This window comes from Macrobrachium rosenbergii, chromosome 3 (genome assembly GCF_040412425.1).
Source record: "Macrobrachium rosenbergii isolate ZJJX-2024 chromosome 3, ASM4041242v1, whole genome shotgun sequence".
NCBI lineage: Eukaryota > Metazoa > Arthropoda > Malacostraca > Decapoda > Palaemonidae > Macrobrachium > Macrobrachium rosenbergii.
This window is the reverse complement of record NC_089743.1, coordinates 71,503,130-71,518,864: the sequence shown is the minus strand read 5'-3', so window position 1 is coordinate 71,518,864 and position 15,735 is coordinate 71,503,130. Positions and strand designations below refer to the sequence as shown.

The 15,735-nt window shown below is 36.3% G+C and overlaps 1 non-coding gene across 1 annotated transcript; it reads right to left on the bottom strand.

Moving 5' to 3' along the window:
- Positions 1 to 12,528: 12,528 nt before the first annotated feature.
- Positions 12,529 to 12,644, bottom strand: TRNAL-CAA (transfer RNA leucine (anticodon CAA)). The gene is made up of 2 exons: positions 12,607 to 12,644; positions 12,529 to 12,573 (listed from the first exon to the last, which is right to left on the bottom strand). It is a non-coding gene; the product is annotated as a tRNA-Leu (tRNA).
- Between the last annotated feature and the right edge of the window lie 3,091 nt (positions 12,645 to 15,735).

The following is a 15,735-nucleotide window of genomic DNA, read 5'->3' as shown; positions in this document are numbered from 1 at the left end:
TTGAGTAAAATCACACTTATTTCATGTCTGATAAACTGAACTTCTGGTTTACAGTTTATTCCATTAAGCCGGATACTGTTCTAACTTCTCCATATCCATAAGAAGGCTTCATCAGTTTATGAAGTTTGACCGAATCCCCTTGGCAGAGGTGATAGGCCGCCATATCACCCAAAATACGATCGTATCACCTTGACAGGAGAACTCAAAGATTAAAGGAATACTATACAGGTTGGTGACAAAGGTACATGATCGACAAGGAAAACTGGGGAAAGAGTTTGTGATTATACGCTCTTTGCCAACACTTTATTCTTTCACTTCAACCGAAGTTGATTCATTCTTAAACAAAAAGCATTCCGTTTGTTCTGTAAGTTTATCAAATACTTCAGGTGTTCCGATGGCAGGTGTGCCAACCAAGAGGTGGTCTCCTGGCAACGATTACTGATCTATTTAATGTCTTGCGATATTTGCCTTGAATTCCATGAAAGCTGGTGTTACCTTAGCTTTCTAAATCATGCGTGGCAACGCACGAATGAATGTATACAGTGTTTTAAATACATACAACTCGCCACTTTGTTGCGTGAGGATATGCGGCAAAAGTTGTTCACTTTAGACTACACTCTCATTTACACACTTGAGCGAAATGTTTTCCGCTCAAGTATTTTATGTATTATACGCAATGTAACCTTTAAGGTCACTAGAATATCCGTTTTCTTTGAGTAGACCTTAACTATAACGTATTTGTCTATTTTTATTTCTGGTGATAGAAATTCATTTCTCGCTATAATGTGGTTCGGATTCCGCAATAAGCTGTAGGTCCCGTTGCTTAGTAACCAATTGGTTCTTAGCCACGTAAAATAAGTCTAATCCTTCGTGCCAGCCATTGGAAAGCTGTTAATCAGCTCAGTGGTCTGGTAAAACTAAAGTATACTTAACTTTTATGCACAATATAAGTTATATAAAGTGGCACCTAAGTGAAGAATTCTTAAATCACCATATATTCAAAGAAGTTATAACACCCGCCCCATATTCTTAATCATCACAGGGAAAAGGATGAGAAGGTTCCGGTCGCCCGTGACACGCCGCATGAGAAGAGGCAGTTCACGTCATTCCTGATATACAGAGGAAGACGGTGTCTTCCGTGTGCTCTAGGCGAACCGTTGCAAGACTCATCAAACTGGTTAACCCTGAAATTCGTTGCTACCAGACAGTATTGAAAGTACAAGTCGTACTGCGTGCACAGGGGCCCACGACGTAGTGAAAACAACATACCATCAAGCAGCTCTCTAGACCAATGCCAAAAGTAGTTTCTATGGGATAAACAGAATTGCAGTGAATCTAAGGTGGATGTTACAGTTGTGTCGTTTACCACCAAGAAAGCTGTCGATTCAATTGTCAGGAAGATTGCAGATAATACTCCATAAAGGACGCTTCAGGTCCCCGTAAATTCCAAGGAGCTACCCACAGAAGTGCACTTGACATCTACCTTGGACATCCAGTGTCCTAAATGAAGGTTAATCCCAGAGGAATTCAGTTTCAAAATTCTTGTACATTACTGTGAGGGAGGAAAGACAGAAACAGAGAGAGAGAGAGAGAGAGAGAGAGAGAGAGAGAGAGAGAGAGATAACAAGATAGGATAGATATTGCCTGGGAACAGAGAAACGAGCCAATTTTTGCCTGCTCTATTGACAATGCAAGATTAACCGGAACGGAGATAAAGTTGTCACAGACGAAAGAGAAGGATGCGACGATGATTTTCGGCGAAAAAAAACACACCATATAAACGGGACAGGACAAAGATGGGACTCGAAGAATGTCATGATGAAAATGCAGAATATCTGGAGCAGAGAACAGATCCCCGAAACACACCAGGAGTCGTAGCGCCGTCAGCCATAACTGAAATAGACCGGTCTGATAAGAATTATTAACTTTTATCAGTCGAAACGGACCATACTTGACGAGAAAAGCGTAAAGGGTCACTGTGGTCAAATTTTTATGTAAGATAGTCAGATTTGCCTGCTAATGAATACATGATGTTCAGAGGAACTGAGATAGTATTATTTTTTAAAAATCTGATCCGCACTGCATTCATAATTCTTGCTTTGCTTAATGTTTTCACAAACACACATCCCTTGCCAATTTGTGATGATTTTGCTAGTCACGCCGTTTTCCATGAACTGGGTCAGTCGGACAGAAATCTTTTTTGAAGAAGCCGTGCGTTGATTTGTCATAAATTTTTTTCATTTCAAAGCATCTTAATCCGCCAAAAGTACCTTTGCTAACGTTAGTATTGCAGCGAAAAAATAAAAGAAATTGCAACCAACTTTCCCAGGGAAATTTTCATAAAGATCAATAAAATGTTCACTAACATTTTTACCAAGGTAGGTAATTCATGAAACTGGGTAGCTAATTTTCAGCTGTGCTTTGCCAACAGACGTAGCTTGCCAAACACTTGCGTGCCCACGCCCTAAAAACGTGAAGAGTAAGCACGGATTTTTGGTATTGCCTGACTGAATATCTGTACTGACTGTTATGAATCCAGTTTTCAAAGTGAAATTACTTTTCTCGCCACACTGTTAACTGAAGTAATATTTCCCATTATATATATATATATATATATATATATATATATATATATATATATATATATATATATATATAAACATACCCACATATATATATGTGTGTGTTTAAACACACTGTACTGAATGTTATGATTTAATTTTTCGAAGTGTAATTAAATTTTTTCATTACACTATTACCTAAACTAATAGATTATATCGCAATATATATATGTATGTATGTATATATTGCATGTACATGTGTGTATTTATACAAAGTATAAGCATAATTTCGATAAAAAATACAAAGAAAAATAACTAAAATAAGACTGAGTAACTCTACGGCTAGAACACAGGATGTTTCATTTAACACTGGGCTAACGAAGTTCGTTGAGAAGGGCGCATTTCGCTCCCCTCATGTCTTTCCATAAGGGAACCACGACCCAGAGAGCTCAAGTTTAAACAGACAAAGTGCCTCGAGCAACTTTCTTGGCCTCTAAAAATACTAAAAACACCAGACTTGTCTGTTAAACAGAAACCCTCTAAATATCATTGGGCAATCAAGTTAAGTATAGGCCTACCTTAGTTTTACCAGACCACTGAGCAGATTAACAACTCTCCTAGGGCTGGCCCGAAGGATTAGACTTATTTTACGTGGCTAAGAACCACCTGGTTACTTAGCAACGGGACCTACGGCTTATTGTGGAATCCTAACCACATTTTAGCGAGAAATGAATTTCTATCACCAGAAATAAATTCCTCTAACTCTTCATCAGCCGGCCGGAGAGTTGAACTCGGGCCTAGCGAGTGCTAGTCCACAGCTCTACCGACTCTCCCAACGAAGAGCTCAAGGCCAGGAGGAAAAACGGAAGAGAAGTCAACACAAAGACCAGTACATCGTGACATAAACTTTAAATGTTTTCGAGAAAATTTTAAATACATAACTGACGGGACCTAATAACTTCTTCCACGTTAGGGCTAAAGATTTCATAGGTAAATACATGACAGATACACTGCCGGCCACGAATTATATTTACGTATATGATTCCATGTCTTACCAAAATGTATGCAAATAATGTGTAAAAAAATGGTTTTTTGAAAAGACCTGTGCAAAAAAAATCAATAGTTTTTTCCTAACGAGCTGCGAGATACGATGTTTATTCCGTCAACGTCACGTGAATTTACTATTATCCGACACCCACACTACATAGTGTATTTGTATTTGAATTTAATGTAATCATTGCAGCATATGACTTCTAAAAATCTTGTTGATGTCACAGATTATGATGAACTTTTTGTTTGTCGAAATAATCTTAAAATTTATTTGGTTTTGGAAGGGCCAATGAAAAGCTGGAGGGTGTGAAATGCTTCATCGTCCAAGGGCTGATATTTCATCTTCTGAAGTTATCAAACGTGACCTCTAATCTCTTATAGCTCATGATATCCAGAGAAAATAAATACTAAGGTAATGATAAAAAACAATCTAAGAGAATGCATGACATAGTCACAAAGGACTTGCTCTGGAATATCTACACAGAAAATAGCCCACCATGTACAGGTTAGTGGTACATTCATATACCAGAGCAAGTGCTAAAAAACAATAAAATCAAAACAATCTTGGACTATGACGTAAGGACTGACCACACGATACAAGCTCGAACACCAAACCCATTCCTGGTAAATAAAGAAACACATAGTATCTTTGACAGATGTATCCACGCCACAGGACACGAAAGAAGAGAAAAAACAGAAAATCACCAAGATCTAAAGGTGGAAATTAAGAAGAATATGGCAAGCTCAAGTGGAAGAACAACCTGTCATCCCGAGGGCACTCGAAGTTTTCTCAGGAGGGATCTAGAGAAGTAAAAGTAAGTATACCTTAGTTTAACCAGACCACTGAGCTGATTGACAGCTCTCCTAGAGAGGGCTGGCCCGAAGGATTAGATTTATTTTACGTGGCTAAGAACCAATTGGTTACCTAGCAACGGGGCCTACAGCTTATTGTGGAATCCGAACCACATTATAGCGAGAAATGAGTTTCTATCACCAGAAATAAATTCCTTTTATTCTTCATTGGCCGTTCGGAGATTCGAACTCTCGGCCAGCAAAGTGCTAGCTGAGAACGGAACCCACTCTTCCAACGAGGAACTATGATCTAGAGAAGACTGTGCACAATCTATAGAAGACTGTGCACAATCTAGAGAAGACTGTGCACAATCTATAGAATACTGTGCACAATCTAGAGAAGACTGTGCAAAATCTAGGGAAGACTGTGCACAATCCTCGAACCGGGCTTGCTCCAGAAAAGTATACTAATGGCAACAGCAGTGATGATTGGAAGCTTTTGAGTCCTAAGAAAACAGGGCAGTGGGGGGTCAGAACCTCAAGGGGCAGATTGCTACCTGGATCCAGACTCGGAGATACAAATCTAGCAAGGTGGTAAGAGAAATGTGAAGATAATAGTAACACCTATAAAGAAGTACAACAGACTATAGTAAAAAAATTGGGGGTAAATAATAACCATCCCTCAAGACATCTGCAAATCAAGTTGTCACCAGAAATAAAATTCTGGCCTTTATAATGCTCTGTGATCTTCAGAAATGAATTACGACCAAATTATTTGGGTACGAAACCACCAGCTCCAAGTGACCTGTCTGCTAAGGTTTATCAAAATCCATTAAATAGAAAATGCTGACCTTTAAACTGATCTGTGACCTTGCAAATTCGGACAGTTGCTGAGACATGGAAAAATTAGATAAAAGCTTGACCTTTACATTAACCAGGGTCCTAGAAAAACAGGCCATGATATAAAGTGTCAGGAAAAATAATCACCAACTTCCACGGTACCTACCAACTACATTTAATCAAAACTAGAGAAATAATAATAATAATAATAATAATAATAATAATAATAATAATAATAATAATAATAATAATAATAATAATAATAATAATACCTTCCACAGTCAAATGACAACTAGCACAATCTTGAAAGTTAGAAACTATCTTGGCTTCTTAATTTGTATCTATTACTTCTGAATACGTATATCATAAGTGAGCATAATTCTTAATTCATCTAATGATGAAAATGAAAATAAAAATTCCAAAATGTACTAAGAACACACGGACACAACACAATATATATATATATATATATATATATATATATATATATATATATATATATATATATATTTACATATATATGTATATATATGTGTATATATGTAATTATATATAGGCCTATACATACATATACATATATATAGGGTGTATACACAAGTATATATTATGTATTTTGATAAACAAACTAGCAGATTATTCAGTTTCCTGTTAGTGATCGAACACCCAGCATGTTCCAAGTCATTTAAACCTCTACACGACGGCAAACACATACCAAACCCAAGGTAACCAAACCAGACGTTTACTTTCAGTCCAGACATAATAATCAACTGTAATCTGTTCTATATTCGGTGTGTCCGTGTTGAAAGGAAGTTAATGTAAATTTAGAATCTCGAATATGCATTAAGAGTGTATTAATTCGAACTATTCAGCGCTGCTCGTTAAAGATGCACTGATACTGAACAACAGACCGATCGTGGAGAATGGATTATAACATTAATGGCAGTGTTGTGATCCATTTCAAACTGTAGCAGCAGTTGGCACACCTGACTTCCGCCACATTTTGTTGCAGTGGGATCGATGAAAAGTTCATTCATGTTCTACAGAAGGTGTTCGATGCTGCTACAACTGCGTCCCCACTTCAGTCATAAATTTGAAACATCCTGAGTTGAGGGGCTACTGACTTTTTTTTCCTCGTATTTAGGTCTTCTCATTTTGAAACGGTTCTTTCTTATATCTTTGCAGGATTTTCCTCCTGACCTACAGATGCCATATGGTTAACATACATACACACACGTATGTATGTACTTAAGCATGTATGTGTATATATGTATGTGCGTGTGTGAGAGAGAGAGCGTTGGCCTATAAATCGGCATCTTCTAAGCCTAACTGAAATTAATGTTATCTGCTCGCATTTTTGTATAGCGTTGATAGCCATTTCTATTTCACTTATCAAGATAATTTTCTTATCTCTCTTAGTGGCGTGATGTTACAGATTGCACCGAATTGTAAAAAGAGAGGAAATATAAGAATGACTGGCGGCAACTGCAAAAATTTTTTTTTTTGCTATGCATTACTAAGCCCTGTGTCTTCAGAATATAAGAAAACAGAACTCCGTCCTGTTTACCCGCTTCACTGTAAAGATTTATTTCCTTCCTTTAAGAATTCTCAGGTGTCTAAATATGGTAAGCTCCTGACCGAGCCAAAACAACCTTTAATTCACTGGCATCGGTTGTGTTCCTTAGTAACAGACATCCTCCTTTTCTGTTGTTTGTTCTGAGTATGAATAACAGATAAGATTGATACAGTATCTAGAAAGGAGCAGTGGGTAAAATGCGCGTAAGTTTTCGTGAGGGAGAGCATGTAACTAAGCCTTGTACAACAAATGTTTATATTACAACGATGAAAAGTTCTTTATTCATGAAAATGAACCAATTCATCTCCTCAGTTTCAAATTATAAGCCTTGGATTCACATTATAAGTCTTGGATGAATAGAAAACAAACACCTTGCTAGGTAATCTGCCAGGCCACCACTACCCTCATTGTTTTTAGATACCAGCAATCTTTGGATTGGTAACTGTTTACTTCTACTAATTCAAAGCTTTGAATGCTCCCTTCTCCCACTTTCCCTGATATTTAAAGTCATCCTCCTAGAGTTTCTACGCCTAACTCTCTCTTTTGGGGAAAAGTCGTAGGCTTTTTCCTTTTTCATCGACGAAGGACATAGGTTGTCAGTCCTACTGACCTTTGCGTGAAAAAAAAAATAAGCCGTATAAAACGTGTAGTCTTTTAGCGCTGCATTTAAAAGGCTTGTCGTGGACACCAGAGGCTTTTACGAGAGAAATGGGCTTTTTCCGTTATATTAAGAAGCCCGGAAACTAGTAGCTTAACTGATCAGTGACAACCGGTGACATCCTAGGAAGAAAGAAGGAGGTCGAAAATGAAAACTGAGGGTGGAGAAGAAACAGAACAACAAAGCACAGCAAGAAAAGACAGCCGATTTTCCATCACCTGTTTATTCTTAGACAGTCCCGAGATGGAGCGGCCACGCTAATTGGTTATTGTTTACGTTAGAAATGGCTTCTCCATAAGCACAATTTTTTGTTTACGTGTTTCAGACCGTTCTATTTACTCTTGGCTTTTATTCTTTCCTTACCCCAATGTTTTTATGCTGAGCGACTCCGTATGTGGATGCGGTTTTTTTTTTTCAGTTACCATGCTGAAATAAAGTGCATGGCGATCTCAGTCTGGTCCTGCCGTCGTTTCGGCCGTAAGTCACTTTAGGCCGTAACATGCAAAACAATGTAAGACGTTATGTTTATGGTATTTACCATTATTATTTCATGTTTTTACCATGCTGAAATAAAGTGCGAAATGGAATGATCTACTGGAAGCGAATACATTTCTTTGTCGATAAATCATTAATAACCATCATCATTTGGAGGAGTCGCCATTAGTTTTTTTTTTTTTTTTTAGTGACAACAAAAGCTGCCGTCGGCTCTTGAAATATGCCAGCACAGAGAAGCGCGTGTGAAAACATTACACACTTCCAGCTTCATTGAATGGCAAAAGTGATTATTGAAAACTTTTTAAAAGTGGTGGCAAGGCAAGAGTGTAGCCTACATATCAAGCTTCCGTAAGTAAAAATCTAAAAAAGGAAGTAAGAATTAAGGGTTATATTTAAGACGACAAACACATAACCGATCGCAAGTAAAACAAGTAAAAATGCGCTGAAGTTTCCTGGCGCAATCGAGTTTTGTGTACAGCGTATAATGTTGTGTGAAACTTTCAGCCACGGCCCATGAAATTTTAGCCGCGGCCCATGAAATTCAGCCACGGTCCGGTGGTGGCCGGTCACAACCCATGTCACTGGGGCCCACGAAATTCAACCACAGTCCAGTGGTGGCCCCAAACACAACCCATCCTTAGCCGCGCCAATGAAACTTAGCCAAGGTCCGGTGGTGGCTCAGTTGTTGGTACCTAGTTAGCGGTGCCAGCAGATTATGGTTAACTTTAACCTATATAGGCCAAAAACTACTGAGGTTAGAGGGTTGCAATTTGGTACGTTTGATGATTGGAGGGTGGATGAACAAGATACCAATTTGCAGCCCCTGCCTCAGTAGTTTTTAAGATCTGAGGGCGGACAGAAAAAGTATGACAGACAGACAAAGTTATCTCACAGTTTTTCTTTTACAGAAAACTAAAGCCTGTAGTCATAATAAAAGAATATTAACAGAACTATATTAGTATCAACAAACTAAATCTAAAATTAATAAAAATAAAAACACCAACAGACAAACCAAGAAATGGGCAAATAGATAGAGAAAAGCTCCAAATGAATGACTAAAGCAAAGTATAACCCTCAAGCAAGGGAACTCAAACCCAAAGAGCATGGACGCCTAAGGTATATACAGAGGCTATGGCTCAGCCCAGTATTTAAGAACATGGGTCATACGGTCACAATACAACGTCAGGCAACTAAACGTGGTATGTGAGATGGCCCTGTTGCCACAAACTGCACAGGAGCTTATCCGTCGGCCCTCACGTTTAATGATGGCACCAGCCAACATTAAAAATGAAAATTCATATGAATTCAATGAACACTAACCGTTTAGTCCTATTTATTTTCTCTGACTAATAAAATCAAATAGATGATTGAGAAGAAGTACTTAATTATTATTATTTATTTCAACTGACTTCAGGAAAAAAGATTTTCACAGGATGCATCACATTTTACTAAAGAAGCGTAATCAAAACGCTTTCATTTACCTTAACGTAAGTTACTCCTACCTCAAAAGTTACGACATGGGATACAGATTCAATGGCCTGGATTCAAAAGTTACGGAGGGACTAAGGCTAATGAGAAGGAACCCTAATCTTTAATCCACAATAGTAAGCACATTAATGAGACATCAAACAAGACAAGAAAATTAAAATGTTTCATTTCACTATTTAAAAAATCATCAGCGAATGTAAGTGATTACAGTTTATTCGTGCTGTAAAATTTTCTACAATCTGTACATGGTGATTGTGAACATATGAATTATATCAGCAAAGCTCACCGATCTCATTAATTCACTTCCAGTACCTAAAAAGAAGATAATTCAGTCGATGTAATATTCATTAGCTGACCTTAAAAATATAATAAAAACAAAGTCACGGGGCAAGGACCTGAAAAATAGTAGGCCTAAAACAATAGCCTTATCAGCCGCATGGTTAATCCATTCGGGAGTGAACCAACGGTTAGGGGTAAAAAACTTCTTGTTGTCAGCTACTCGATGAATACATGCGTTTAAACACAAACACACACACACACACACACAATATATATATATATATATATATATATATATATATATATATATATATATATATATATATATATATATATATATATATATAATCAATAATCAACAAAAATACGTGTGGGAGCAGAAATAAATTTCTGATCATTATTTATGTTGAAATTTTTATAGAATGGAGCCACGAATTTATCTAGACCGAAAATCAATGGATTCAGAAAAGTGCCGGCAACCGTCAACAGACAGTAAGGCCATGTTTTATCAGACAGACTCCAAAATATTTTTTTCAAAGCAAGGATAGGTGTAGCAATTTCACATTTATATAAGTGATGAACTTTATATATATAAATATATATATATATATATATATATATATATATATATATATAAATATATGTATATATATATATGTATATATATATATATATATATATATATATATATATATATATATATATATACATATATATATATATATGTTGACGGTTGGCTGCACTTTCTGGAATCCATTGATTTCGGTCCTAGATAGAAATTCGTGAGCTCCAATCTATAAAAAATTTGAGCTTTGTTTATTATATTTAGTATGATTGCATAAGGCTGTCCTTCGATCACTTTTAAAAATTATTGACATGAAACAGATGTAAAAATAAATAACTCAACGGACGAAATGGCTTTTCTTGGTAACTAGAATTAATGCTATTTTCGTACCATTCAGGTGTCCGCTTATACCAACATCTGGAGTATATATAAGTTTGCTTTGGCCGTGTCCAATTTTTTTTATCTCTTTTACCTATGTATACATACACATACATGCATACAGGCATGTAGTCTATATACATATATTATATATATATATATATATATATATATATATATATATATATATATATAATATATATATATATATATATATATAATATGTGTGTGTATGTGTGTGTCTGTTTGTTCAAACTATGAATCTGTATTATCCCTGCAGGAGCCGTGGTTCACGGTGATGATAATGAGCTGTTCAGTCATGCATTAAGTAAAAGTTCAGCTACAACTTGTATACCGTTCACAACACAGCATTGCGAAGCAGTAAAATAAGAAACTCTATCAGCAGCGTTCAGGGTCAATATTTCTCTCTCTCTCTCTCTCTCTCTCTCTACACACACACACACACACACAGCATTTTCACGTGTTTAGACTATTTTGGTAAATGAAGGTATGAACTGAACCGAATTAGTGGTACTCGGATCTTATGATCCCCTCGTTTGTTAGAATAATTTGAATATTACTGTTTCCTTTAAGTTTTTTAAGCCAATAAAAAAAAAAATCCCGCAAAAGTATCCTGCTTCGCACTACTGTTGTTACACGAACTTGAAAGCTGTATTTTTCGTAATTATTGGAGAGGGCTGAAGTCTGTATTCGATTCTTAGGACAGTTTAGGCTTCTCACTTTATTTGGAAGACAAAGATAAAACGATGAGCAAATGATTATTCATTCGATTTACTTTGCTTGTTGTGCGAAATATATATATATATATATATATATATATATATATATATATATATATATATATATATATATATATATATGTATATATATGTGTGTGTGTGTGTGTGTATGTATGTATGTATGTATATGTGTCCTGTACTGTATGTATGTATATGAATGTATAATTCCGATATAGTAGGTGTATATATATATATATATATACTGTATATATATTCCTGATACTTGTGGTAGGCTTCAATGAATGCTGACGAGAGTAGTAGGAAGATATATATACACAATCAAGTTGTGTGGCTATACATTGCTTAGTGTGAGCACTGATTTTAATTTAATTCATTTTATTACATACTTATATATATATATATATATATATATATATATATATATATATATATATATATGTATGTATATATATATATATATATTATATATATATATATATATATATATGTATATATTATATATATATTATTTATTATATTTATTTATATATATATATATATATATATATATATATATTTATTTGTAACTAAGAGAGAAAAAGATAGTCTGACAATTATGAGGGAAAAAGTTAAAATGAAGCGGCGTAGAAGGAATAAATGATCAGATCTGTATATATTGATCAGAATATCCATTTTCATTTGTGGTCAGTTTTGTAGACTGTAAAATGATGGCTGTTAGGAATATCCCCTCCATTTATGACTTTCCTTTTCGTTACAACTTTCACTTAAACTCCTGCTTTCAAAGTGAAAGTATGCACTGGTGAAAGAAATGGAAGCCAAGAGAATGCGGATAATCTGAAAGAATCCCCAGTTTCTATTCATAAAAAAACATTTGCAACGTTCTTGACTTTAACAACTGTTGCTTATGTATGAAGTTTTCATAGTCAAATTGATTACGTCTTTATATTATGTCCATTTTTTCTCATTTCAAGCGGCCCGCTAGTTACTTCCCCTACGTTCCATATGCCACTATGCACTAGTGAGAGTCCATACAGTTGTCTGAGACATATCTGAAACTATAGTGACACCCAAACTACCGCAAAATCACTTGTCAGGAGTGGGATTCGAACCCACGCCCTCAGAGAGGACCAGAATGCCCAGAGCCCTTCTATCGGAAGGGAAGTTACCTTGAGTCTGGCGCCTTAGACCACTCGGCCATCCTGACATAGTGGAGTGAGTCATAAGAAGAGCCAATAAAGACATGTTGTCATGGATGAGTAAGCGGTTGCTTCTCCTTAGGTCAAATATAAAATACTTAGTTCTTAAGTAGGGTATATTAATGTTTGCCTGCACACACATAATACACACAATAACACACACACATAATAATAATAATAATAATACAGGCTACGAAAATCATTCTCGTACTTTACCGAAAATAAAATGAGACCCTTTTCTTGAGTGTAAATCTTGATATATTATCAAAAAATACACTTAAATTACATGAGTTTTGCGAGGAATGCTGCCGTCATCGTCGGAACTTAAAGTGTACTTTTAACAACATTTCAAGGTTAACACTCGAGAAAAGGGTTCATTTTATCCTCAGTCGTAATAACAATTCATGAATGCAAACATTATTATCAGCACAAGTTACTCAGTCTTCTACAAGTTATTACAAGAGGCCACGACGTGAAAGTACTACAACTACCCGAAACCGTTCTCCCTGTGCCAAAGCCTCTCACTTACTGACACATTTTAATGGTCCCAGATTAACTCCTGACTTCACCTGTCAGACGAGAATCTCCCCCGCTGAGACACATCTGCCGCCAGCCAGCGGGATAAGGACAGAAGTGAGGAAATAGAATAACAGATGATGCTGAGGTGGCACGAGATGAGAGAAACTTAAGGTGCAGGAAGTACCGAACGCGAATGAAGGGGGGAGAGATAACCGAGATTGAAGAAAAAATGCGAGGAGGGATTCTTTAAGATGCAAGAATGAAGTAAATGATGGAAAGAAAGGAAGAAAGATGGAAAAATCTGAAACTGGTCGGGACAAAACCCGATGAAAAGTTGAAATAAGGTATGAAATAGGGCTGTGAAAAGAGAGGAACTATGAAAGGACAAAAATGGATACGTGGAAAGATGGAATATTGTGAGAAAAATTTGGAATAAGTAAAAGAATAAAATTTGAAGGAAAGATCAGAAATGAATCTGTGAAATTGGGGAAACAAGCAAAATATGAGGAAAAGGAAATTAACTAAAAAGGAAATAATGCATATAATGAAAAATTCAATGAGATTAGATGAACATTATATGCAGAAAAGTGCTGAATAGGATAAAGGAACGAATAGGCTGACAGCAAAACTTAAGGTAAGAAGAAAATATGCTGGATAGAATGAGGGAATAAGAAAGACAAAAAACCAGATGGAATAAAAAAACAGAAAATATTATACGGAAAAGAATTCAGATATTAAGATAATTGGATAACGGGGGAAATGATAGAAAAATAAAACAAGTAAAAAATACGCCGAAGTTTCTTCGGCTCAATCGAGTTTTCTGTACAGCCGCTACAGCGTATAATCAAGGCCACCAAAAACAGATCTATCTTTCGGTGGTCTCGTTATAATGATGTATGAGCCGCGGCCCATGAAACTTTAACCACGGCACGGTGGTAGCATATCCTATATCGTTGCCAGAAGCATGATTATGGCTAACTTTAACCTTAAATGAACTAAAAACTGCTGAGGCTATAGGGCTGCAATTTGGTATGTTTGATGATAATTGAAGGGGGTGATCAACATACCAATTTGCAGCCCTCTAGCCTCATGGTTTTTAAGATGTGAGGGCGGACAGAAAAAGTGCGGACGGAAGACAAAGCCGGCAAAATAGTATTCTTTTACAGAGAACTGAAAGTAAGGCTGAAGTAAAAACGTTAACAAGAAAATGAAGTACGACAAGGAATATAAATAAGAAATATATGAAAAATAAATACCGCCACAGCGAAAAAGAGGAATAAGAAAGAGAGGAATGAGCAGGAAAGGGAAAAATGCCAAAAAATGGATAAGAATGAGATATGACAAAAGGCGCAAAAGGTAAAGAAATAAAAACAAAGACCTCGGTTATGGTACGATAAATGAGGCTTAAATTAAATATAGGCCTATGAGTTGCCAAGGAAGTGAGATATAGAAAAGAAATGTCAAGGCATATGCCGTATGAGGTAATCTTTGGAATGGCAAACATATTTTTAGGGTCGAGTCCGTAAGTTTAGAGAGAAGAAACGATGTGAAACAGCCAAAACAAAAGGAACACCGAATGATACGGAAAAAACAAGTATACAAAATATAAATATTTAAAAATGTTAAAAATTCAAACATTTTAAAAAACATCCTTCGAGCTTGGCGGCTTTTCACGGGCAAACGAACCTCAAACTTAAACCTAAAAGAATGATAAGATAACGGTCTCTAAGATATGACCCTACATTCGAAAACTGACGGAGCGAGCGGTTAAGAGAGAGGGTCGGGAGTGTGACGTCTAAATAACAGGAACAATCAAGGTCGAAAGAACACTTTAAACACTGAGCACAATATCCGGTAGAGAGATCTGAACGTGAGTGGAATAATAGCAATGCGTAAGCCACATTAACCTTCTACAAGACCCAATCGTCCAACGGGCCAACTGCCAGTCACCTTGTCACAAGGACAGTTATTTAGGATATGAGCGCTGCTACCAAAATAGAATTAATAAAAATAAATTAATAAATAAATGCAAAGATAAGGCTATACACACACGCAGACATACCTCCATAGAAAGAGTCCAGATTGGTAGGTTCGTTAAATTTATGTTAACGCAGGCATATACTCACAGCTTTCACCTCCATAGAGATAAACGCTCTGAAGACTGGTCGGTTCGTTAAATTAATGTTCCTTTCCCTTTAATACATACTTTAGGCTTTTTTCGTGTGCTTCCCCTTTCTCTGACTTCAGTAACCTTCCACCTTTCAAGGCCTAAGGGACGGGCAACCTAACACCCCTTCACCCCATGAAAATAAAGACGTTTTATTACATCTGTCTGTTTCTATATGAGCGTGTATTTATAATAACCACAATGACCTCTAAACTTCAGTTTTTTTCTGCAGTTTGTGCATACGCTTCTCACTATTAAGCCTAAGATCCAGTAACAAACCAAGTGAAGAAATTCGGACTCCCGTTAGGGTTCGAACTCGAACCAGAATATCAGAATGAGGAAACATTTACCACTTGACCCGTGCAAAAAGTACAAGTCTGTCCACACAGTGTTCAATAGTTTATTGCATTTTA